Source organism: Triturus cristatus, chromosome 3_1 (genome assembly GCF_964204655.1).
Source record: "Triturus cristatus chromosome 3_1, aTriCri1.1, whole genome shotgun sequence".
NCBI lineage: Eukaryota > Metazoa > Chordata > Amphibia > Caudata > Salamandridae > Triturus > Triturus cristatus.
Window position 1 is genome coordinate 812,853,891 of NC_140583.1, and position 24,423 is coordinate 812,878,313.

At 43.2% G+C, this 24,423-nt stretch overlaps 1 protein-coding gene across 1 annotated transcript in view; it reads left to right on the plus strand.

Moving 5' to 3' along the window:
• The window catches only part of PRMT2 (protein arginine methyltransferase 2), a 453,544-nt gene that overhangs the window by 410,533 nt on the left and 18,588 nt on the right, over positions 1 to 24,423 (plus strand). The gene's annotated exons all lie outside the window — the stretch shown is intronic.

Here is a 24,423-nt window from a genome sequence, read left to right on the forward strand (position 1 = left end):
TGGAAGGACTCAAAAGAGGTATTCCCCCCAAGACTTCCACCTGTGGAATCTTAATATTGTTCTCACCAGCCTTATGGGTCCACCCTTTTAACCACTGCATAAATGTGAACTCCAATTTCTCCCTTGGAAAGTTGCTTTCCTCATTGCTGTCACATCACTGAGGAGAGTGGGGGACCTTCAAGCACTAACCATAGAAGAACCATTTTTACAAGTACACCAAAACTAAGTGTTTCTTCGGACTAATCCTAAATTTCTACCCAAAGTAATTTCTGCCTTCCATATCAACCAATCTGTTGAGTTGCCTGTGTTCTTTTCTCAACCAGATTCTGTGGCAGAACATGCTCTACACACCTTAGACGTAAAAGAGCATTACTCTATTACATAGAAAGGACAAAACCTTTCCGTAAGACTAAACAACTCTGTTGCTTTTGCTCCACCTCACAAAGGCAATCCCATTTCAAAATCAGGTATTGCACGGTGGATAGACAAATGTATTCAGACATGCTATGCAAAAGCAAAAAGAGCTTTAACAATTCCCCCTAGAGCGCGTTCCACTATCAAACTAGGGGCTTCAATGGCTTTCTTAGGAAACATCCCTATAGCTGGCATCTGCAAAGCTGCAACATGGCCTACACCTCACAAATTCACAAAACATTATTGTGTAGATGTGTTAGCAAGACAACAAGCTAATTTAGGCCAGGTTGTTCTACGTGCACTCTTTCAAACCACTGCAACCGCTACAGGTTAGCCACCACGTTGGGAGATTACTGCTGTATAGTCTATGCAAAGCATGTGATCTACAGCTCACATGCCTCGAACGGAAAATACTACTTAACCAGTATGCATCTGTTCTTGGTATGTAGAGCTGTAAATTCACATGCGCCCACCCGCCTCCCTGGGACCTATACCTGTTGCAGTAATATCTTACTTTGAGATATACACATGGACATCTCTATTCTACAACTCTTACTAACTCCATTATCACCCTCTGCAGGAAAAAAATCTAACAATGGAATTGATGCCCATGCGCACTATCACCGAAAGGAGGAGTCACCTACCTTGTGACTGGAGAAGACTTCCTCGAAGAAAAACAAAGTGCAAACATCCGGACCAAACACTAGATGGCAGGCTTATGCAAAGCATTTAAATCTACAGCTCTACATGCCAAGATGCAGATGCATACTAGGTAAGTAGCATTTTCCTTTCTGGTGGGTAACAAAACATACAGGAAGAGCATATATAGGCAGATTATAGTTCAAGAAGTGCAAAAAATAAGCAGCTATGGTTAGTTTACAGTAGAAACTTAACACATCTCAGGCCAAGTTAGTATTCATGTTGACTAGCATAAAACAATTACTCACTGTTTTAATAAAACATGTACAGATTTATATGTGATGTGGCGGTCACCTTAGTGGTTTTTGTAGATGACGATAGTGTACTATCTTAATTTCCTCCCGGATAAATCTACTGAAGGCCTACTGGTCAAACTCACATCATGGATTCAGTTTATTTTTCATTATATACAGTTATACATTTCCCGACATTTTTCTATTTTTTCTCCATCTGCTAGTATACAATAGGTCCCAAATAAATACATCTTGTGTGTGTGTATAATATGTATATAACATTCACTGGAAAAACCAAAATGTTAAAGTAATGTTATAGTTAAGTGCAGCGCTAAATATAACCTGCGCCTGCTATGCACTGCTTATGTTTTCACATATGACATCACTTATTGCATATTCTGTGACATCATCTATGACATCACGGATGACATCTTGAATGACATCATTGACACTGATGATGTAATCCAAGCTTTGTTTTCCCGCATATTACGGTATAAATTACTATGGCATTAGAGGTCTGACAATAAGTACAAAATAGCTCAGGAGAAGATCAGGCATCATTACTATCAACACGGAGCCTACTCCCTTAGGTGTTGAAAAGAATCATTATGCGCAATATTGCCTCTGTAGCATACACTATACAGTAGTATAGTTCACATTAACAATCAACCACAGATATATGGGAAACCCTCACTGAGTATGGTGGTCTTTACACATCTGCTGTGCATAAGTAGTTCTAACTGTGTTTTTTTAAGTTCAAAACGTTAATGTTTTCACTGGCAAATTCACCTAACTATAACATTACTTTAACCTTTTTTTTTTCACTGAATTTCTAAGGTTTTTTTTACAAAAACTGATCCTTTTATCACACCTAACTATAACATTGCTTTAACCTTTCTTTTTTCCGTGAATTAATAGGGATTTTTTAAATGTAAAGTAATACCTAATTACCATACATAAATGCAAACCCTCACCAGGCCCTGCAGCCAACACGTCCCATACAGCCTACCCCCAGTTGCGCACAGCTTTTGGCTGTGTGCAGTGGGGGATTGGCCAAAGGGCCTGGCCCTGGGCACCCCATTCCCCAGAGCCTTTTTTTTTTTATTAAAGGGGAAGGGACCGCATTATTCCCCTCCCTGACCTGTTATCAGCCATGGAGACCCCATGGCAACATATTTAAATAAAGGGGAGGGGGCTGTGTGGCCTCTCCGTCCCAAGCCTTCTTAGGCCCTGGGGACCCCATCCCTTAGGGCCACTCTCTTATCCCTATCTGCCCGGCGTGCTTGTTTGGGGAAGGGGGGCATGAGGCCCCTCTCCAGCGGCTGGTTTCTGCTCTGGGGACTCCATCCCCCAGGGCCCGGCATGCTTGTTTGGGTTAGGGTGCATGCACCACTTTCCCCTGACAGATTTTGGCCCTGGGGATTCTGGGGATCCTGGGGCTCTGCGCCATTTTTATGGATAGAGGGTCATGGACTTCTCCTTCCCTGGACCAGTTTTGGCCTCAGGGACCCCATAACCCGCGGCCTAGCACCATTTTGAAGGAGGATGAGGCCTGCAGACCCGCCCTCCTGGGCCTATTTCAGGCACAGGGACGCCATCCCCGGGACACGGCAGTATGTGTAAGAGGGAGGGGGGCACGCGGCCCCCCTCCCTGGGTCAATTTTGGCCTCAAGGAACCCATACCTTGGGAGCCCGGAAGCATATTAAATGGGGAGAGGGGCATGCGCCCCTCCCTGGGCTGATTCTCGCCCTGGGGACCCCATACCCTGGCAGAATTTTATAGGAGGAGGGAGGCACGCAGCCACCCTCCCCCCCCCCCCCACATCCCGTACCGATTTTGGCCAGAGGATCCCATCCCTTGGGGCCCGGCTCAGCAAAGGGTCAGTTCCCTGGTGCCCACCCAGGGCACCCTCCACACTGTTAGGTGACACAGGGGAAGCCCAATGTCCACCAGCTCTAGCTAGCTCCCTGCAACCAGCGGGAAATGGCATTGCTCCTGCCCCCAGGGAGCTGCTAATGATGCTTCTTCCTGCAGGCAGAAGCAATATTTAGATCTGGTTGCCTGCCTACATCACTGCAGGCAGGGAAACAGATCAAAGTCCGTGCCCAGCAGTCTGGAGCATGTTTTAAGCTCCCGCCTGCTGGGAACATACTTGGTGTTTGCTCCCGCTTGGTGTAAGATTTAAGAATGCTCCTGCCAAGCGAGAGCAAATACAGGTTCCCTGCCTACCTGCTGTGGGCAGCGAAACTGCTATGTTCCTGGGGTGGGCACCCCTGGGACATAGCTGCTGAGCCGGCCTGGGGGTGGGCTCCCCTGGGCCTCTCGAGGCTTGGGGAGGGGAGCTGTGCGGTTCCCCCTCCCCATAAAAATATTTTTCAGCCTCGTTGCTGGGCTCTCCGGGGCCTCTCGAAAGCACACAGGAGACTGTGTGACTCCCCCTCCCCATAAATATCATCCCAGGGAGTGGGCTTGCCAGGGTCTCTAATGGCTCGGGAGGGGGGCCGCATGTCCACCCTCCCCATACAAATTGTTTTTGGCCCTGGTACCTCTGACCACCCCCCAAACCCACCCCACCCCCCATGCCCTATATGAAACTAGCCCCGGGTAGGATCCCCGGGGCATAATGTGATGAAATGCGGGCCGACCACCATTTTGTGTTCTTTTTTGTATTTTTTTTTATCCCACAACATTTTTGTGGGATTGCTGCATTTTTGCCATTTTTTTCATTTTGGCCCCAGGGAGGGTGCCGCTGGGTTCCACCCCCCACCCCCTGTGTGGTATAGGTGGTCAGGATATCCCTACACTGGTCAAATATATTAGTTTTTATTTTTTTTTGTCTCGCCTACGCAGCGCGCATGCATTGCATAGGAGGGACTTTAGCAGTCGCTCTGCTCATTTTCAAGCACACACTCGTGCTTGTGGCGGCATCCACATTGCGGGAGCGAGCAGCGGTGCGCCACAAGCACGAGTGCAGCGCTTGAAATTGAGCAGACTGCGCACGCACCACTCCCGGCTCACCTCCTCCTACCCCTCTCTCTCACGCGCTCACTACTTGCGGGCTGTGTATTTTCAGCCAGCGCTTCCCAGGACAGAGGCGGTGAGAGAAGCGAGCACACTCCAAAAGTAAACAGCCTTTTTTGTGCTTCTACGCAATTTGATCTGTGCTCAGTGGTAGAGCGGTTGCACACCAGGGGGGGAGGGTGTGGGGGTGTGTGTGTGTTACCGAAAAAGTAATAAAGATCAATTAACAAAGCACTTGCTACAGTGCAGTCATAGGCAGTATAAATATTGTTAAATGAAGTTCTCTGTTCAGGGGGAAAAAAATGAAGGCTATTAAGAGTATTTATTTATTAACCCAATAAATGTCACAAAAACATTATTTTGAGCTTGTAGTCTTGTTAATATGACCACACAATATGGTCAAGGCTTTAAATCTGTGCAAGAAAAATGCCATTCTAAAGCAATAATAAACGGTACACAGCCTTTAGCATGCATTCTTTACTATGCAAGGAAAGTATATTTAAGATAAGTGTCTGTCTGTGTGTGTGTGTGTGTGTGTGTGTGTGTGTGTGTGTGTGTGTGTGTATATATTACCTACTGGCGGTCGCCAGTAGGTAGTTATAGTTAGGACCCCTTTTACATAGGAAATCCGCAACATTCTATTTTGAATAACTTTAGCGCCGGTCGATGAATCCTCGCGAATTTCTCAAAATAGGTGGGGCGCTACGCTCCGCTCCTACCCTGAAAGTCTCGGGGGGATTCGTCAAGCGGGGGCTGAGATAAAAGGGGGGTCCCAAAACGCGTTTTTCCCATGCATTTTTCCATAGGACCTTTAGAACGAGCTACAGCCCGAACGGCTGAACAGAATTACTAGAAATTTGGCAGAGAGGTAGTCCCTATGTCAAGGAAGTGCCTTTTGTAGGTTTGGTGTAAATCTGTTCGGTAGATTCTGAGAAAATAGCCTTTAAATCAATATATATATCTGAGCCCGCTTACGGTACGCTTACCGTACGCTTACCGTACGCGTACGGTGGCGTGCGCGAGCGCGATTCTGATTGGCTCTTAGATCTTAGTAAACATTCGAATCGGCCGAAACCAGGAAGCGGCGTCCGCCATTTTGTCTCTCGCACTGAGTGTTATTTATCAAACATGATGCCCAAAAACATGTTACGGGGCTGTTTTGACAACTCCCTCCCACATAGTCATGTTGAGGGAGTCCCCAAACATCCCCCAAGAGCAAAAACGGTTTTATTTTTTTTTCGGCAATTTCGCCGAGTACGCTTACCGTACGCTTACCGTAAGCGTACGGTAAAAAATAGAAATAAAAAAAACACTATCCACACTTACCCCACCCCCTGTGCTTTTGGTGGCCGTAGGCCACCAAATGTACACGGCTTATTACATCAGTAAAAAAACTATATTTTGGCAACATGAAATTATAAAATCGAAATAAAAAAAACACTATCCACATTGACCCCACCCCCTGTGCTTTTGGTGGCCGAAGGCCACCAAATGTACAGGGCTTATTAAAGTTGATAAAAACCGTGCACGGAACGCACTGCGTTAAGTGGGCGCGCACGCCTCGAATGGCGTAAAGTAACTTAGCATTTAAAAAACCGTACAAATTCACTGAAAAAACCATAGGTTTCACACACGTTATAGTTAGGAATTAGCATTTAAAAAACCTTGCAAATTCACTGAAAAAACCATAGGTTTCACACATGTTATAGTTAGCGGAAATTTTACTGATAAAAAACCAATGAAATTGCCCCGTTATAGTTAGTGCTGGCAACTATAACTCACGCGACCGCAATCTTCTGCTGATGACATATGTGTCTTTATAAAAAAAAATATTTGTAATATATGTATAGCTAAAAATGTATGGAAGAAGACATGGGCAAATAAGTGTCTAAATACAGTATTAGCATCAGCAGAGGATTGCGGTCGCGTGAGTTATAGTTGCCAGCACTAACTATAACGGGGCAATTTCATTGGTTTTTTATCAGTAAAATTTCCGCTAACTATAACATGTGTGAAACCTATGGTTTTTTCAGTGAATATATATATATATATATCATTATGGATGTTGTGGTCCTTGAATTTTCATGAATGAGGGAACTATGTCCAAAGTTTACAACTGGTGGATGCAAAACATTGAATTTTAACAGATTTATCAGCCCATCGAACTGTTTGAAGTATACATTGTTCCCAGTTACAGAGTTTAATGACACACTTACTGGCTTGACCCTTGTCCAATATAAGTCTGTTTTTACTGTCTAGATATCCCGTCTCATCATGGGTCCTTTCTCACTGTTCATGGATTTGACCTATAAAGACCAACGAGTAACCGCTATTTTATTTGCCTGTGAGCCTATGCAGAATTGGCTAAAAACGTATTTGAAAAAAATGTAGCGCTTAGAATTCTCTGTGCTATTCCCTTAATCCCTATGTTTTGAGCTCTTCCCAGTCACAGGCCCTCTCCCCTCTCACACAAGTGAGGTACGATTTTACTCAGGAGACTAAGGGGAACGCTGTGGGGTAGGACATTTGTGCCGGCGTGGTGATTCCCCCCACAAATATGTGGAAAATGTGTTTTTTCAGCTAAATTTGAGGTTTGCCGGGCATTCTGGGTAGGAAAACGGGGGATCCACGCAAGTCATACCTCGCTGGACTCCCCCGGGTGTCTAGTTTTCTGAAATGTGTGGGTTTGGTAGTTTCCCTAGATGGCTGCCGAGCCCAGGGCTAAAAGACCAGGTGCCCCCCCCCCGTCACTCCCCCCCCCCCCCCAAAACCAGGTAGTTCTGTTATAGGTAATTTTGAAGTCTCCACAGTACGATTTGAGCCATTTCCTCTTGCAGCCACTATGCCTACCCTCACAAGTGAAGTACCATTTGTATCAGGAGACCTTGGGAAACGCTGGGCGGTAGGAAATGTGTCAGCCCAGTGATAAAACAACTTTCCCACACAGAAATGTGAGAAAAAAATTGTTTTTTTCAACAAATTTAGAGGTTTGCAGGGAATTCTGGGTAGGGAAATGTTGGGGGACCCACACAAGCCATACCTTGCTGGACTCCCCCGGGTGTCTAGTTTTCAGAAATGTGTGAGTTTGGTAGGGTTCCCTAGATGCCCGCCGAGCCCAGGGCCAAACACTCATTGGAACCCCCTTACAAAACCAGGTTGTTTTGTGATAGGTAATTTTGATGTTGCCTCAATAGGTTTTGGGCCCTTGCCTGTCGGGGGTACTCGACCCACCCACACAAGTGAGGTACCATTTTTCTCGGAAGACTTTGGGAAATGCGGGGTGAGTGGAATTTTGGGGATCCACACAGATTCCAGAACTTTCCACCACAGAAATGTGAGGAAAATGTGTTTTTTTGACAACTTTTTAGGTTTGCAAGGGATTCTGGGTAACAGATCCTGGTGAGAGCCAGACAAGCCACCCCATCCTGGATTCCCCTGGGTGTCTAGTTTTCAAAAATGTATAGGTTTGCTAGGTTTCTCTAGGTGCCGGCAGAGCTAGGGTTCAAAATCTACAGCTAGGCACTTTGCAAAATAGTGTCAGTTTTCACTGTAAAATGTGATGTGTCCATGTTGCGTTTTGGGCCGCTTCCTGTCGCGGGCATTACGTCTACCCACACAAGTGAGGTACCATTTTTCTCGGAAAGATTTGGAGAATGTGGAGTGGTTGGAATTTTGTGGATCCATGCAGATTCCAGAACTTTCCACCACAGAAATGTGAGGAATATGTGTTTTTTGGGACAAATTTTGAGGTTTGCAAGGGATTCTAGGTAACAGAACCTGGTGAAAGCCAGTCAAGTCACCCAATCCTGGATTCCCCTGGGTGTCTAGGTTTAAAAAATGTATAGGTTTGCTAGGTTTCCCTAGATGCCAGCAGAGCTAGGGTTCAAAATCTACTGCTGGACACTTTGCAAAAAAAGGGTCAGTTTTCATTGTAAAAATGAAGTGTATCCACGTTGCGTTTTGAGCCGTTTCCTGTCGCGGGCACTAGGCCTACCCACACAAGTGAGGTACCATTTTTTTTTCTTTATTTTAGTTTTTATAACAGCAAGTATTGTATACGTAGTCCACAGATAGGTACATGCATAGTAGCAACTTAAGTGTAGTATGACAACATAAAACAGAATCCAGCAGAATAAAATAAGAACGGTAGGATATGACACATATCATAAGAAATATGCGACAAATACATAAACAATTCAACAAATGAGAGGACTTTGGCATCACCCTTGTATCAAATCACCTGAGTGGAGCGTAAATGAGGACAATCTAGAGCAGACCCACACATCTACACAACATGGTAACAATCAATGTTTAAAGTATGGGGAGGGACACTTAGGGAGAACGAGTGAAGTGAGGTACCATTTTTATTGGGAGACTTAGGGTAACACAAATCTGTAGAGCAACTGTTGTTACCTATTGACTTTTGATGCATTTCTGCATTCCAAATGAAATACAATGTGTAAAAAAGAAGTAATTTTGAAAAATGACCTATAATTCTCATGCTAGTACGGGTACAAACAATTTCGGAAATGTGCAAATATGTACTGTTTCTAAACTCTATATTTTGTTCCAATTTCAGAAATACATAGAGGTCTTTCATACCGATTTTTCCATGTAAATAATTTCCCAAATTAATTGCTATATACCCGGTACATAATAAAAAACCATTGCAAGAGGCTGCTTAGTTATTGGCTCTGGGTTCGTCGGGTTCTTAGTGAACCTACAAGTCCTATATATGCCCACAGCCAGAAAGGTCCAGCGGATGCAACGGTATATTGCTTTCAAACAGCTGGCATGATTATAAGAAGTTACAGGTGAAAACGTTGACACACATGGCTGTTTTTTTCAACTAATTTTCAATTTTTCCTATATTCAACTGTTAGTTTGTATAACGAAACCTTGAAGGATCAACACTAATGACCCCTTGCTAGATTCAGAATTTTGTCTACTTTTCTAAAATGTATAGGTTTCCAGGATCCATTATTGCTTTCATACCCATTTCTACCATTAACTGGAAAAAGGTTGAAAGCACAAAAAATAGCAAAAATAGGCTATGTCCCAGAAAAATGCCCAAACTGTGTGAACGTTTTTGGCCTTCTGACAAATGTATGCTTGTCCCTGAAAGCTGGGACGATGGTGATTTCAGCACCACAACCCCTTTGTTGATAACATTTGCAGGAAAAAAACAGACTAATCTGTAGCCCTTTTTCCCATTTTTCAAAACAAAAAAAGAAATGTTGCTGTATTTTGGCTAATTTCGTGTTCCGCTCCAGGGGAATCCACAAACCCTGGGTACCTTTAGAATCCCCATGATGTTGGAAGGAAAGGACGCAAATTTGGCGTGGATACCTTATGTGGTCAAAAAGTTACAGGGGCCTAAGCACGTACTACCCCCAATTGCCCAAAAAAAGGCTTAGCACACGGGTTGGCCTAGCAGCGAAGGGGTTAAGACTTGGACAAAGTTGAAACACATCATAACTATAACTCACGCGACCGCAATCCTCTGCTGATGAGTTCAGATATTACATCACTGTATTTAGACACTTATTTACCCATGTCTTCTTCCATTAATTATTAGCTATACATATATTACATTTTTTTTTTTTCAGAAAGACACATATGTCATCAGTGATGTAATATCTGACGTCATCAGCAGAGGATTGCGGTCGCGTGAGTTATAGTTGCCTGCACTAACTATAACGGGGGAATTTCATTGGTTTTTCACGAGTGAAATGTCCTGCTAACTATAACATGTGTGAAACCTATGGTTTTTTAAGTGAATTTGCAAGGTTTTTGAAATGCTAATTCCTAACTATAACGTGTGTGAAACCTATGGTTTTTTCAGTGAATTTGTACGTTTTTTAAAATGCTAAGTTATGTATTTATTATTTTTTCTTTTTGGTTTTTCACCGTGCGCGCATGGTGAGCGCACCCCAGCGATTTTTTTAAAAAAAAATTACATTTTTTTTTCTGCCTTCGGGGTCCTTCAGGGACCCCCTGACAAAGGCTAGGGGGTCAGGAACTCTCTACCCTGCCCCCTTTTCACGTTCGCCACCTTCCTTTTTCACTCTTGCACTGAAAACAAACAAAATGGCGGCCGACACTTCCTGATTTCGACCGATTCGAACGTTGACTAACATGTAACCACCAATCAGAATTACGCTCGCGCACGTTAGGGTGCGCGCACGGTGCGCGCGTATAGATATATATATGCTTTTAAATGCTATTTTCTCAGGAAATACTGAACAGATTTACACCAGACCTGCAAAAGTCACTTCCTTGACCTTATGGCTACCTCTCTGCCAAATTTCAAGTAATTCTGTTCAGCCGTTCGGGCTGTAGCTGCGACTAAAGTCCCTATGGAAAAATCCATGGGGAAAACGCGTTTTGGGACCCCCCCTTTTTCTCAGCCCCCGCTTGACGAATCACCCCAAGACTTTCAGGGTACGAGCGGAGCGGAGTGCCCCATTAGTTTTGAAAATTTCGTGAGGATTCGTCAACCGGCGCCAAAGTTATTCAAAATAGAATTTTGAGATTTCCTATGGAAACTCGGTCCTAACTATAACTATCTACTGGCGACCGCCAGTAGATAATATATATATATATATTGTCATGTGATCAAGGGCTTACGGGCCCGAAACGCGTCATGGCGGCATTTACTGCGGGAAAAATAAAGTAACTCAGCACAAAGTTGGTGTCCGTTTCCTACTTCGGAAGGTCTAGCAGTGCGATTCTTCCGGACCAGTTGGATTTCGATGATATATATATATATATATATATATATATATATATATATATTCTAAACATGCTTTGCTTGGTGAAACCATACAACCTCGCAGGACGTGAGGATGCATAAAGATATAAGCAAAGACATAATACTTATGTATACAGTGAGGGATGAAAGACGCAGGTGGTTGAAACAGTCAGATAACCACCATCCTTGAAGGTCAAAGTGAGGGGGGAGTCCATTAGGTTATTGATGCCTAGGTTGGTTGACTTGGTCGGTAAAGTATTGGTTGAGGAGAAGGCAATTTTTCTTTTCCTTTGTGTATGTAAAGCGCTCTGATACCCACGGGTCTAGCTAGCGCTATATAAAACTTTATATATAAATAAAACCTAATAAACATGAAGGGGGATGCGACTGTTGAACTGCTGTTTACTGCAGGCTCCATCGTCAGCAACCTACAACATGTACTTTTTAACATAGGTTTTCTAATAATCCAATTCATGTGGGATTTATTAAGAAGAATGTGGGCGTTCGAAGAAACAGTACATGGTCTCCCTTACATGATGCGTCCTAAGCCAATTGGGAAAGATACATTTTTTTATTATGTTTTTCTTACGGAAATATTACACATGCAACATTGTGTGCATTGGGAAAGAAGCTAGCATTATGAAAACATCGCAATATGAATTTATACATATATTGTATTAAATGCAGAAGGGCAACACTCCGCATATCCAATTGCCAAACAATAAGTGAAAGTAACTGAGTTATCCAACTGATGCTAGGGTGTTGTACATAGTGGAAAGTACATTCTAAGAGATCAAAAAAATTCTTGCTCACAGTACATAAGCATCCAACATAAAGGCATCATAATCGAAAACTAAATTGAACTGGTAATCACTGCAAAGTATTGGTAGATTTCCCAAAGAAATAAAAATGTGTGCTCGGGTAGTTTCTTTTGTGTTAGAGTAGCACATTTCATTACCTGCAAACCTTTGGATAATTGATATATGTCACTGTCTGTTAAGGCCTTTGTCAAGCAGCAAATTGGTCAGGGATGATTGTTGGCATGCTATAAAGATAACACCATGCTCTCTTCACGAGTTATATGACCTTAAAATCTCAGCAGTTGTAAAAACAAAATATTATCTTCTGCCATGCCAGTAGAAGGCATGCCTGTGAAAAGCAACATCTAAACAGATAGATGCGGTGTCAGGTAGACTTTCACCTAAAAATCACCATGTGACGCGAGAAAACTTCCAGTGCACCAGGGACATTTTCTTTTTGTTTTTCAGAGAATAAAAAAATTTTGGAAATTGTTTCTGCAAAAGTAAAACAATGTTGAGCGGGTCACCGTAAATGCTCCTGCCATGTCGGCTATAAAAAATACCTCTCTAAAGCGGTGAGAAACTCTAAATGTGGCAGGTGGGTGGCTCCTAGGATGAAGCCATTGCCTCCACCAACAAAGCAATTTGCAGGCTGTCGACCGTGTTTAAATCACAAGCATAGACTTTGAAGTGCTTGATACTGGGTTTAGGTGCATATTGAGATTATTGGTGGCAGATATTTATATATGATAAATATTTGGGATTAGAGGTTTTCGAGTCTGTGTTTTGCATATACAGAGCAAAGGGCTGCATTTAACCGTAGTTCATAACACCAAAACCTGAAAATGGAGGATAAGAAATCTGGTCAGTAAAAAGTAGAAATCTAATTAAATTGCTATATCCCTGCGTGTGTAAGTTGAGAAATGGCATTCTGTGTGAAATGTTTCAATATGCTTTGGATCTTCACTGTTTGGATTTTTCAAATCTTGGTTTTTTCACAGGACAAACGTGTACTATAAGTGGCACATTGTCTTTTTTATGAAATGTGTTATGAAAGACACATGCGCCAGCGAGCCAGACTGGCTGAAATTGCATGCCTCTTAGTTGACAAGTATGCATTTATTAAAATTATGTGAAAAATGCATCTATTGCCTTTAAATTTACCGGCAGAACAAACCGATACATCTCATAGCACATAGAAGGAGCATACATAATTATTCCTCACTCCTGCTGCAAAAAAAATGTCAGCGGTTGTTTGAAACAACCACCACTTAAAATTTTATATTTTGATGTGGATGAACTGGAACAGCTGTATTTTAAAATACAGCTGTATATATTTTGAATTGAATTGAATTGAATAAGCTTTATTTCGATACATAGATATCATAAAAGCACATATAATTATAATAATGTGGGCAATCATAAAATCAGAGATTTAAAAGTAACAACATCGCCATGGTTCCTAAGCAGATACAATTTAAAAACACATATAAACATAATAAATAGGACAATTGGATTAAAAAGATATATCAGAATAATTAAACTGCATTACATTTGGACTGCGAGACGTTTGGATCTTAGAACCCAGGCCCACCTTAAAAACTATATATTTTAACTCACAATGTTCCACAGATTATTTGGTTTTATTTTCTATTTATTTTTCTTTGCATATATTTCTCCGTGTTTTTTTCCTCCTTTTTCCTCTCATTTTTTTTATTTCTTTACCTCTTTCATACTTTCTGTAGCCGCCCCCTCCATTACATTTTAAATTTTGAACAGTAAATGAAAATATGTTTAATGATGCATGTTCATGATCTATAATCAGTTCTTCTGTATTACTTGCATATAGATATACGAAGAACTGCTAGAAGAAATATGTTTAACAGAGGGTCCACAATCTTTGAAGTGTAAGTATTGTTATATAGACCGAGTTCGTCATCTGTAAAATCCTTCCCCACTTTTTAGCTTGCATTGCGTTAATATTGTGATTCTCACTGTCCAGCTTTCCTTTGTATCCTTTCTGTGTAAACAAACATTTCTTTCTAGACACTTTGAGTTTTTTGTTTGCATTTTAGCAACAACAAAAAATAATTTGTAGAACTAGACCACATTCTTGTAGAGGCCGAGTCCCAACCGAAGAACCTGCTGGCAGATGGTATGTTAATACCCTCTTGGGTAAGATTGAAATGTACATGGGTACTTTGCCTTTTTTTAGATTGCAAGAAAATTACATAAAATGGTGCACCCTTTCTATCAATGCTCTGGTAAAATAGGGGTAATGTTTAATACTCCTCTAATAGATCAAAATAATTCGTTCATACAGTGTGTGGTCTGTGTACTTATGTTTAACTATTTTGTCATGTAAATCCGTTTCTTAAGCAAAAATTAAGCTAATCCTCCAGAGATCACTAGGCGAGCACTCACACACACACACACAGTGTTTGGAAAATTCTTCAGTAGGCAACTTCCTGCAACCATGAGCCAAGCCTCATTGTCAGGACAGCTGGGCAGCCTCAACACTCCAGCCACAGAGGCAATCATTAAGGACAGGCGCTGGCTTTTCAGTCACCGGCCCACATCAGCAATGCAACAACGCTCTGTGCTTGATACATTAGGTAAGAGCTGGAAAACGAAGTTCAGGTAATTTAACAACTACTCCTTGAAGGAAAGGTATGTGTATAGAATTGTTATGTTTTTGTCTCTTTTTTTTTTTCCTCAACAGATCCGCTCCTTAACATGTTCTCTCCGTGAGGTTGTTCCAGTGGCCCAGACTGCAGTCTCGTGAGATGCTAAAGACGTGAAGAACACTACAGTTGAAATAATGCAGAAGTGGAACCTCCCACCGCATTCATGCAGTATCAGATAGAATATCTGAGCCCAAACCTCAGACAACAATACTCTAGAACACATTCTTGCGTTTTACCTAGATCTTCACGAATATTTACATTGGGCATTATCAGTCTGTTCTCAGATGCGATGGTCATGGAGTATTGGATTCAGCTACATTTATCTCACCGGTGCGAATAAAAAATAAAGAGATGACGGTCTTGAGTAACTCTGACAACGGCACCGGCCCTTCGTGCCAGTGGCCTCCTTTCTGTTGAAGAGGCATTCAGTTTCATCGAGGTTTATTATTATAGCAAAGTATGGCCATCATGTTTTAACTTACTGGAAACGTGATATGCCCCTGTACCCGATATATCAGCAAGCTTTACAAGAAACTCATCTGCGCCGAAACTAGACCTATGCACTTGTCAAAGTCGAACAGGTATGGGCTCCAAAGAGGAAGCGGAGAAGTGATGGTTCTTTCAACCTCATGTGTTTTATGAGAGGAAGAAGAGAAATCTTGCCTAGTGGTACCCCTACCACCCACACGCTCGAGTACACAGCAGTTCAGGACCATCCACGTGTAGCTTTGGGAATCAGAAGTGAAAGCGCTCTTATAAAGGAGGCCCCGGTGAATTCTGCAGCGCGCGAGCAACGTAGATGGGGTGCGGCCCATATTCGCATGTGTACAGTTGCGCTCTGCTGCGCTCAACGAAGTGATGTCTACAAAGTGCTGATAACGCTATTTTGTACAATCTTGGCTCTCTTGCATAGTTGTTCGGCTCACGCCTCTTCCTGAAACACGTGGTTTTAAGCTGGGGTGTCAGGCAATGGCAGAGTAGACGGCTTTCTTTCTCTCCTTTTTTTATTTTTAACGAAAGCTCCCTGTAATTGTTTTCTTTGTGTGTTTTGTGTAGCACCTGTCAAGCCTCCCATTGCTTTAGAGCGCTCAAGACGTTACAGACATGCAGAGATGCCAAAATAAAGTAACTCAAAATGTGATTCCTGAGGTGCATGTAGAATAAAGTGCTAATGCTTATAAGCACACAAAGGCGACTAACTACTCAGTGCCTTCTCACATTACCAGTACCACCGCTGTCATGGCCAAAGAAGTATTCTTGCACACTAAACTCAAGGCCTGTAATGGCATAGCATGCTCGTCTATCTCAACTTGCAGCAATCTGTACAAAAGGCACACCCTGGGCATGGAGCAACAGCTGAATGACATTAGTCCCGATGCACGTCGCACTTTATACCTAAAACTAAACACAAGTATTTTGCTCATTAAAACGTATTTGCCCAATTCTCCAACTACTGCATCAAGCTCTGTGATTGCACAGTGAGTGGCAAAGCGTCAATAACACACTTAATGCTGTTTTGCACCAAGACTTAGCCCACTGATGAAACAATCTTCGATCTCATCTTGCACAGAAGCACTAGCACTTTGCGCCAGTTCAGAATTTTCAGCCATTTACAAGCCTGTGTCCAGTTATATTATGGGAGCATGGCTCATCACACAAAAGGCAGAGAGAGCCCTTACTATGGCTACTGATTAACTATAGCCTTCCTCGATCGGGCTGTTTTTATTGTGTTTTGATTGATGTATTTTGTATACCTGGAAACCACTTGTCTTTCAAATGTTACTCTTCATATATTATGGCATAAATATGCTTATAAAGAGCGATGATGATGAAGATTTCAGTGTTATGCACTTGTGTACATAATCGAATCTCAGAGGCAGCAGCAGTGCAGTCTACTGATGCACAGGGCAGGTGCGGCATAGACCGCATTATTGTAGTGCTGGCCTTGCTAATAAGGGGGATGCTCATAATTGGGTGGAGAGCCCACTGACGTTTATTGAAGGGAACCATTAGGGAAGGGCAGTGTGTTTTTATTTCTTTCTGTGACTGAGAACCCATTGAGGATTACTAAGATGCTTTGCCTGTGTGGTGGAAAGAAATGGTTCCAAATAGGGTGACGCCTTCCACACGAGGGCGATTTCAGAGATACGGCCAGTGAGTCTAGTCCTACCAGACTTATTGAGTTGTTGAAAACCTGTCGATTTATAGTATTATTCCCCAACAGGATAGGATGGCCATGACAAGAACAAGTATTGAGCTCACCAAGACAAAGTGATGGGTCAATTTTCTTCGTTTAATATTAACTACCGGTAATTATTCGAGGCACCATTCAATAACATGTTGTTGCTCACTGTGCCATTAAGAGTGATCAGCCATATTGTAATTAGTCTTGCTCCCAGCTAAAACTGGACAGCCCATAAGAAATTCTATGTGGCACACTTCTTCCTAGTCGTGGCTGGAGTAGCTCGTTGCACCCTAGATATTCAAGCTGCATATCTTTGAGAACCAACAAGGCCAAAACATGCATTATTTTGCTTCTGTTACTGTTCAGAAGGGATGTGTCCTAGCAATTGTATTGGGATGTCCCTTACATTGATGTCTCCATATGGGTTGTACCCGTTTGTGAAATATTGTTGTGAAATGCTGCCCAACGTAATTATTGGTGGTTGAAATCATTTCTTTACATCGATTTATATTTATTTTTTGTCACCCTATTCTGTGGTCAACACACAACGTTTTCAAAGCTGAGACAAAAAATGCATGCCTCTGTTGGCCTGCCCCTCGTTTTCATTACGTGTCAGCGGATAAATAAACAAGTTGGTGTCTACAACCATAGGCCAACTAAAAATATTTCTTGTTTCCGGTAACTTGAGAGGTATAAGGATTGGATCTCCTCCTGCCAGCGCTTGTCTCATAGGAGGGACAGGTGCTGGTGAGATGTGAGAAGCGGGCAGCTTGTTCAGAAGTCACTGAAGGCATCCACAAGGACCTCTGCTCATCCCCACAAAGGAAAACAAGCATTGGCATAGCCAATAGGTCTCGCCTTTGGGACCTTATAAGTGGTTAGCCATGCAACAGTTAATGTTGTTGCAGTAAGGATATTGTGCTGCATAACTAAGTACTTATAAGGTTCCAAAGGCGAGACCTATTGGCTATGCCAATGCTTGTTTAAATTGTTTGTAATGGAGGAGGCTTCGTAGGATATCTGTCCAACAACATTAGCACAAGATCTTGCCTGGAACGGGGGAGGCAAGATGGCGGCCGTGAAGACGGTCGTGCGGGCCTGAGCTCCCGGAGCTTCCCCCCTCTCCCTGCTCTCATGTTTCACCCACTGTGATTTGAATGCGGTTGCGAGTGGTGGTAGAGGCTCAGTGCTGGTCCCGGGGGTGAGGTGCTGCTGGAGCCAGCATGCTGTGGACTGTTTGCGGCGTCCCTTCCTTGGTAGTGGTCTGACTGCTGGCACTGACGCAGTGGGCTTCCAGGTGTGCGTGCGCAGCCCGGGCTGCGGATCGGATGGTGGCGGCAAGACAATCCAGTGTGGAGACGAGGGCTGAGTTTGACAGAGAGGCTATGCCCCCAAAAGCTGGGCGCAGAAGAGCGTTCAACCATACTGACATGCCTGAAAGTGCTGAAGGCAAGAGACTGACGGTGGGGAAGAAGGACGCTCCGCGCACGGAAGGCGGTAAGAAAGCTGTCCCCACGTTATTTTTAGCTATGAAAGCTAAGAAAAATAACACCACCCCATCAGCTACCCCCGAAAAGGAGCTTGACCAAGAGGTGCAAGGGGGATGTTCAGCCAGAGTCTGTGGTTAATAAGGATGGGGCCCCAAGCAGCTGCCACCAACACTCGCTAGAAAATGATGAGAGCGGGGCACATGGCGATAATGGCATCAGAAACAATGTAGAAAAGACCACAGTTGGGGATATCCCTCAAGGACCCATCAATTTGGCACAGAGGGAGATAAATAAAATGAAATCTGGCAAGTCAGATTTGGTAAAAAACAAGGAAAAAGGAGAGCAGCAGGATTTAAGGAAGGAGTGCAACTCTGGAGATCTACCTTTTTTTTCAATGTCAGACCCCTCCGAAACATCTGGGGATGACTCCGAATCAGAAAAATATAAGGGGATTGATAGCCCAAAAACTGTGCGCAAGCAAGTGGGAATGGGTTTGTGTGCCGGCTACCTTTCGGCTGGGAGTGCAGACGCTTTTCAATGGGACTATTCTTTCATGGCAGAGACTGAGACAGCCAGTGGGGTGCAGCCTAATCTTGAAACCTTAGAGAAACCTGAAGATATCTCCCTGACTGTCATCTATCCGAGCATCATGGCCCACAGAGAAGAGACTCGTGCAGAGAGCCAGCGCACACAAGGGGCGTGTCGTAAACTCCAGAACACAGTATGCAGAATTGCTAAGTCTTGCTCTGAGTTTGCCGAGGTTCAACGAGGCTGAGACCCGTATTTCGAACTTGGAGAATGAACTGGCGGCTCAAAAAACAACTGCAGAGACCCTGCGTTCTGCCAAGGATGACACCCTCTGGAAAATCACTGACCTAGAAAACCGCCTAGGGTGGAACAACCTTTGTGTATTGGATATTCCCGAGGGGTCAGAGGGGCAAGACCCACGGATATTTATAATTTGAACTTTTCCAGGAGGCATTTCCTGGGTTAACCCAATGGGACTGGAGCCGCGAAATCCAGAGGGCACACAGATTCCCATTTGTGCAACGCAATAGGCCAGGCCAGAGCCCCTCTAGACCGAGGGCGATCTTGATATCAGTTAATAATAATCTTGCAAGAGAAGCGGTGTATGACCTTGCACGCCCGGATAGGAAAAAAACTGGGAAGGGGATTGATTTCTTTGTGCACCCTGATTATTGCCCTCTGATGGTGGAAAAAAGGTGGCAATTACGCCAACTTATTACACCTTTTCGGGACAACGTGGCACAAGCCTTTCTGTTGAATCCGGCTAAACTCAAAACAATACACAGTGAACATGTGAGGTTCTTTACATCAGAGATAGCCGCTAAAGAGTATTTACAATCCCTTTAAAACAACGATAGAGGGAAGAGAGGGAAAAAAAAATGATAGTATGTGAAATTTGAGGCTTTTGTTTTATTTTCTGAGATGGCGCTGTATTGAGGTTTATATGGTGGTGAATATCTTAATTGGCTGTGATTAACACTTGGGAGGGGGCTGGGGGGCGGGGATGTGAAGCTCGATCCATCTCGGAGACCTTGTGTCTCCAAGCCTTGTATTTGGGGATGGGTGGGGGGAGGACACGGCTCTGGCTGGAACCGTGTGTGGGTGGGGAGGGGCGGGTGCTGGTGTTGGAGTGGGGAGCGGGTGAGGATTGGGGGGGGGGTGGTGAGTAGTAAAAAAAATCCATGAAGGTAGACAAATGGAAAACATGAAATTCGATGGTTGTAGGCATGCAGTATACGAATACAAAGATGGGGGATAGTGGTACAATCGGTAGCATTCGGCTTTGCACCTTGAATGTAAGAGGTCTCAATATTCATAATAAAAGGCAACGTGTCGAGAATGAATTGCGGGCGTTGCAAACTGACCTGATTTGTATACAGGAAACCCATATACCATGGGCCAAAAGGATAGTGTTTGCGGAATTAGGCTTAACAACACTAGTTTGCACTGAACAATCAACTACTACACGGGGGTAGCAATTTTGGCGAAGAGTTATATACAAGGGACAGGCAGGAAACTGGCAGACAAGTATGGGAGGGGGGCTATATCTGAATGTTACATCGGAAGCCAGATCTATACAATATGCTCCATATATGGCTCGAACTTTGATGAAGCACTCATAATCGAAGAGTTAAATGTTGAGCTGGCATATTGGCCCACCCCATTAATTGTATGTGGGGACTTAAATATACATCTTGACCCTGGTATGCTACAAGATGGAAACAAATTTTATAAAGGCGGAAACCAAGGGTATTTAAGGCCTTACAGTCATTGTTGGTGGATCATGGATTGGTGGATATCTGGGCCACGCTGAGAGCCACCGATCCAGGATACTCTTTTTACTCATACCCACATAAGAAATTAGTAAGGCTTGATTATTTTTTTGCATCGAGTTGCTTGCTCTCAGGAGCTAAAATACAGGTGAACCCACGGATGTCCTCAGACCATGGACTCTTTGTGTTCTTTTTCATTCGATAAGAAATTACTATTGGATGAAAACTATTTGACTCATATAAAGACATGGATCGAGCTATTTTGTTCTATTAATCGCAAAACAGCAGGGATTGGGAGTTTATGGGATGCTTTTAAAGCAGGGTTTAGGGAAGAGACCCTTAGCTTCGGCCTATATAAGCAAAAGCAAGCACGAGTGGAACTACAGGGATTATACGCATCGTTAATAGCTGCCGAAGAAAAACGTAGGCAGGGCATACACGTGGGTCAGGATATTACAGACCTTCAAACGGAAGTAGCTCGGATTAAAGCCAAAATTAACCTATATTAGAGCAAAGAGATAGCGAGAAAACATTCTATAAATAAGAAATTAAATTATGAACATGGGGAAGCATCCGGGCGCTGCTTGGCTCAGATCTAAAGAAGCAGCTCAGAGGATTTGCTCTATGGTGGATGAGCGGGGGGGACATAGTAGAAACTGATACAGGAATTTTAAAGGTGTTTCAGGATTTGTAAGATACATTATACACTAGTGAGGGCTATGATTCCCATGTAGGGGAATCCCTGCTCCAGAATTGTCGTGATAAATTAGATGTGCAAGATGCAGAATTGTTAGAAGCCCCCATTACAATGGAGGAATTGGAAAGAGCTGTCAATGGTTTAGCTATGGGTAAAGCAGCTGGGCCCGACAAACTCCCAATTGAAGTCTATAAAACGTTTTTTGGAGTCTTAAACACAGATCTGCTAGCCACCGTGCAACAGGCCCAAGCCGGAGCTGCCCCCTTATCATGGGATGAAGCCTCTATTATAGTTTTTTTTTTTTAAAAGGATAAATCGCTGATCGACCTGGCTCATACTGGCCGATATCGCTTTTAAATGTAGACGGTAAAATCTATGCCAAGATCCTAGCAACCCGGTTGGCCGAAGTAATAACACCTTTAGTATCAGTGAGACAACATGGCTTGATCCCTGGGAGGGGGACAACCAACCATATCAACAGGGTGGTAACCATGTTAGACATAGCTAGCACAGTGGGGAGTGAATTTAGCCTGATACTATTAGACGCCGAAAAGGCATTCGACCGTGTCGCTTGGGAGTTCTTATGGGCCGTGTTGCACCGCTTAGGTTTTAAACAGAACTTCATTACCTCCATTCAAGCTTTATATTGGCGTCCATCAGCTAAGGTCTGCATTATGGGTCTCGAGTTAAACCCGGTACGCATCTTGCGGGGAACTAGGCAGGGATGTCCTTGTTCTCCGTTGTTGTTTTCACTGTATATAGATCCGTTTTTAAAAATGCTAGAACAAAGTGCTAGGATAGAGTCAGTAATATGGAAGCAGGAGCATTACCGTGTGTTTGCCTATGCAGACGATGTTGCAGTAGTTACCCCGAATCCCAGTATGGCCATGCCAGAAATTGAACGGTTGGCACTGGAGTTTGGGGCCGCCTCAGGATACAAACTTAACATAGCAAAAACACAGATTTTATCCTCAAATACTGCATTTGATGACCCACGAGTTGCGAGTGAGGTCACATACTTGGCTGTCAAGTTAAGGACGTGTTTAAAATCATTGGTCGAGGTTAACTGGGGCAGCATGTTAAACGATGTACGGAAGCAATTGGACCGATATGAGTGTTTACATCTCTCGCTTGTGGGACGTTGTAATGTCCTTAAAATGCTGATACTACCCAAGATTTTTTATTTTTTTAGATCAGTGCCGCTTGAGATCCCCCGTAACCATCTTGCAGTATTACAGTCAGTGTGTGCCAGGTTCCTATGGGCTCAGGGTAAATGCAGCAGAGCTATGCGTTATATGACTCTCCCTTGTGAGAAGGGAGGCTGGGCTGTGCCGTATTTTACTCTCTATCACTATGTGTGTATTCTGCAACACATTAATATTTTACTATTGGGTGACGAGCCAGCTAGCGCTGCAGAAGCCCCATCAATTTATCAAATGTTACTTGGTAGTGAGGCCAAAAATCGATTGTTCATTAACGTAGAGCCAAGCTATTACAACCCCCTTCACAGCTACAACACTTCTTCCATCGATATTTTGGGACATGACCATAGATGGGTGGCGAACCAAAAGGATTTATTATTTAGGGGAATTATATGCTAACAGCTGTTTAATGTCTTTTGAAATGTTAACAGACAAATTTCATCTTAGTAGGTCCGAATTCTTTAAGTATCTACAAATCCGTGACTATCTTGGGAAACATCAATTGAAATTAGGATTAAACCCTGTTATAGAAGCAGTGAGGAAGAATGCACGTCTTGGGATATTGTATAATATATTGTTAGACACTAAGGGTAGCGAGTTAGAGATTCAGAACACCAAATGGGATGATAGGCTAGGATGTACTGGTGTGCGGATAGAGAAATCTATTGAATTAGCAGGGAAATTGTTAATATCTGCGAACCGCCGTGCACAACATTATAAGACTATTTTTAATCTTTATTACACCCCAGCTAAGCTCCTTAAATGGGGTGGGGGGGATAAATGACGGGAAACGCTTCCGATGTGGATCAGAAGATGCAGATATTGTGCACATTTTTTTTACATGTAGGCACCTAATGAGTTTGTTTTTGCACATAGAGACATTTTTTACGGAAATTGTGGGGGGCCCAGTAAGTTTGTCTTCTGCTCAGGTATTGTTAGGGGTAGTTGAGAGAGAGGTCTCAAATCAACTGGCATATAAGTATAGGTATCTGATCTTTCTTGCAACAGCTGTGGCTCGTTATGCATTCCCTCAATGTGGCTACAGAAGGATGTCCCCTCTTTTGAAAACTGGAGGGTTCGATTTCTGGGATCCGGAAAAAGAAACTGGGCATGGAGATCTGGGGACCAGTGGTGTCGTACATGAATGAATGAGGCAGTTTTTTTCATCCCACTGAAAGTCCTGGGACTGCCCCCACCCTTTGCTTGGTTCGACTATTATGACCTTTAATCTCGAACAGGGCCTAGCTGTTACCTGCCAGCACTGTGAATTCTGGAATCCAGATGCTTCCGATTGTTTTTTAGTTTTAGTATGCTTGTATTCTTCGTTTCAAAGGAAGGTTTGAGAATGATAATAAAACACCACAGTGGGGCCTTTAAATTTCTTTATGATAAAATTGTTTATTTAGAGAACATTTAAGTCCGGTAGGCTAATAATTATTACAAAGGTTGTTTTCTTCAGAATAGATACTGTGAGAGGTCACCGATAGGCAAAAATTAAAGATACCCGTGATAAAGTACCAGACTTACAAGTAAATTTTAGAGGTACAACACATTACTGTTATTGTATCCAAGGTTCCTTTTATATCTGATGTAAACTTGTAAACTCCAGTAAAGCTCTTTGAAATGCTCCCCCCCCCCTCAATTTCTACAAGTGTCACTGACCTATAGGATCACTGCCCCTCGCCTACCCATCTTTCCCAGGTTCCAGTCCTACTTCAGTTTCTTCACTGTACTCCGTTTACCCACAGAAAGCTTAACATTTGTAACCAATCCTGTATTTTCTTGCATGGTGCCAGTGAGATGATGTTATAGTATAGCAACCAAAACCCTTTGATCAACGTTTCCCAAACTGTGGGTCGGTCATGAGCCGATTTTTGGTGGGGCAGGAAAGTCCGACCAATAAATAAAGGTGCCTTTAAATTCTGTGTTTATACTGACAC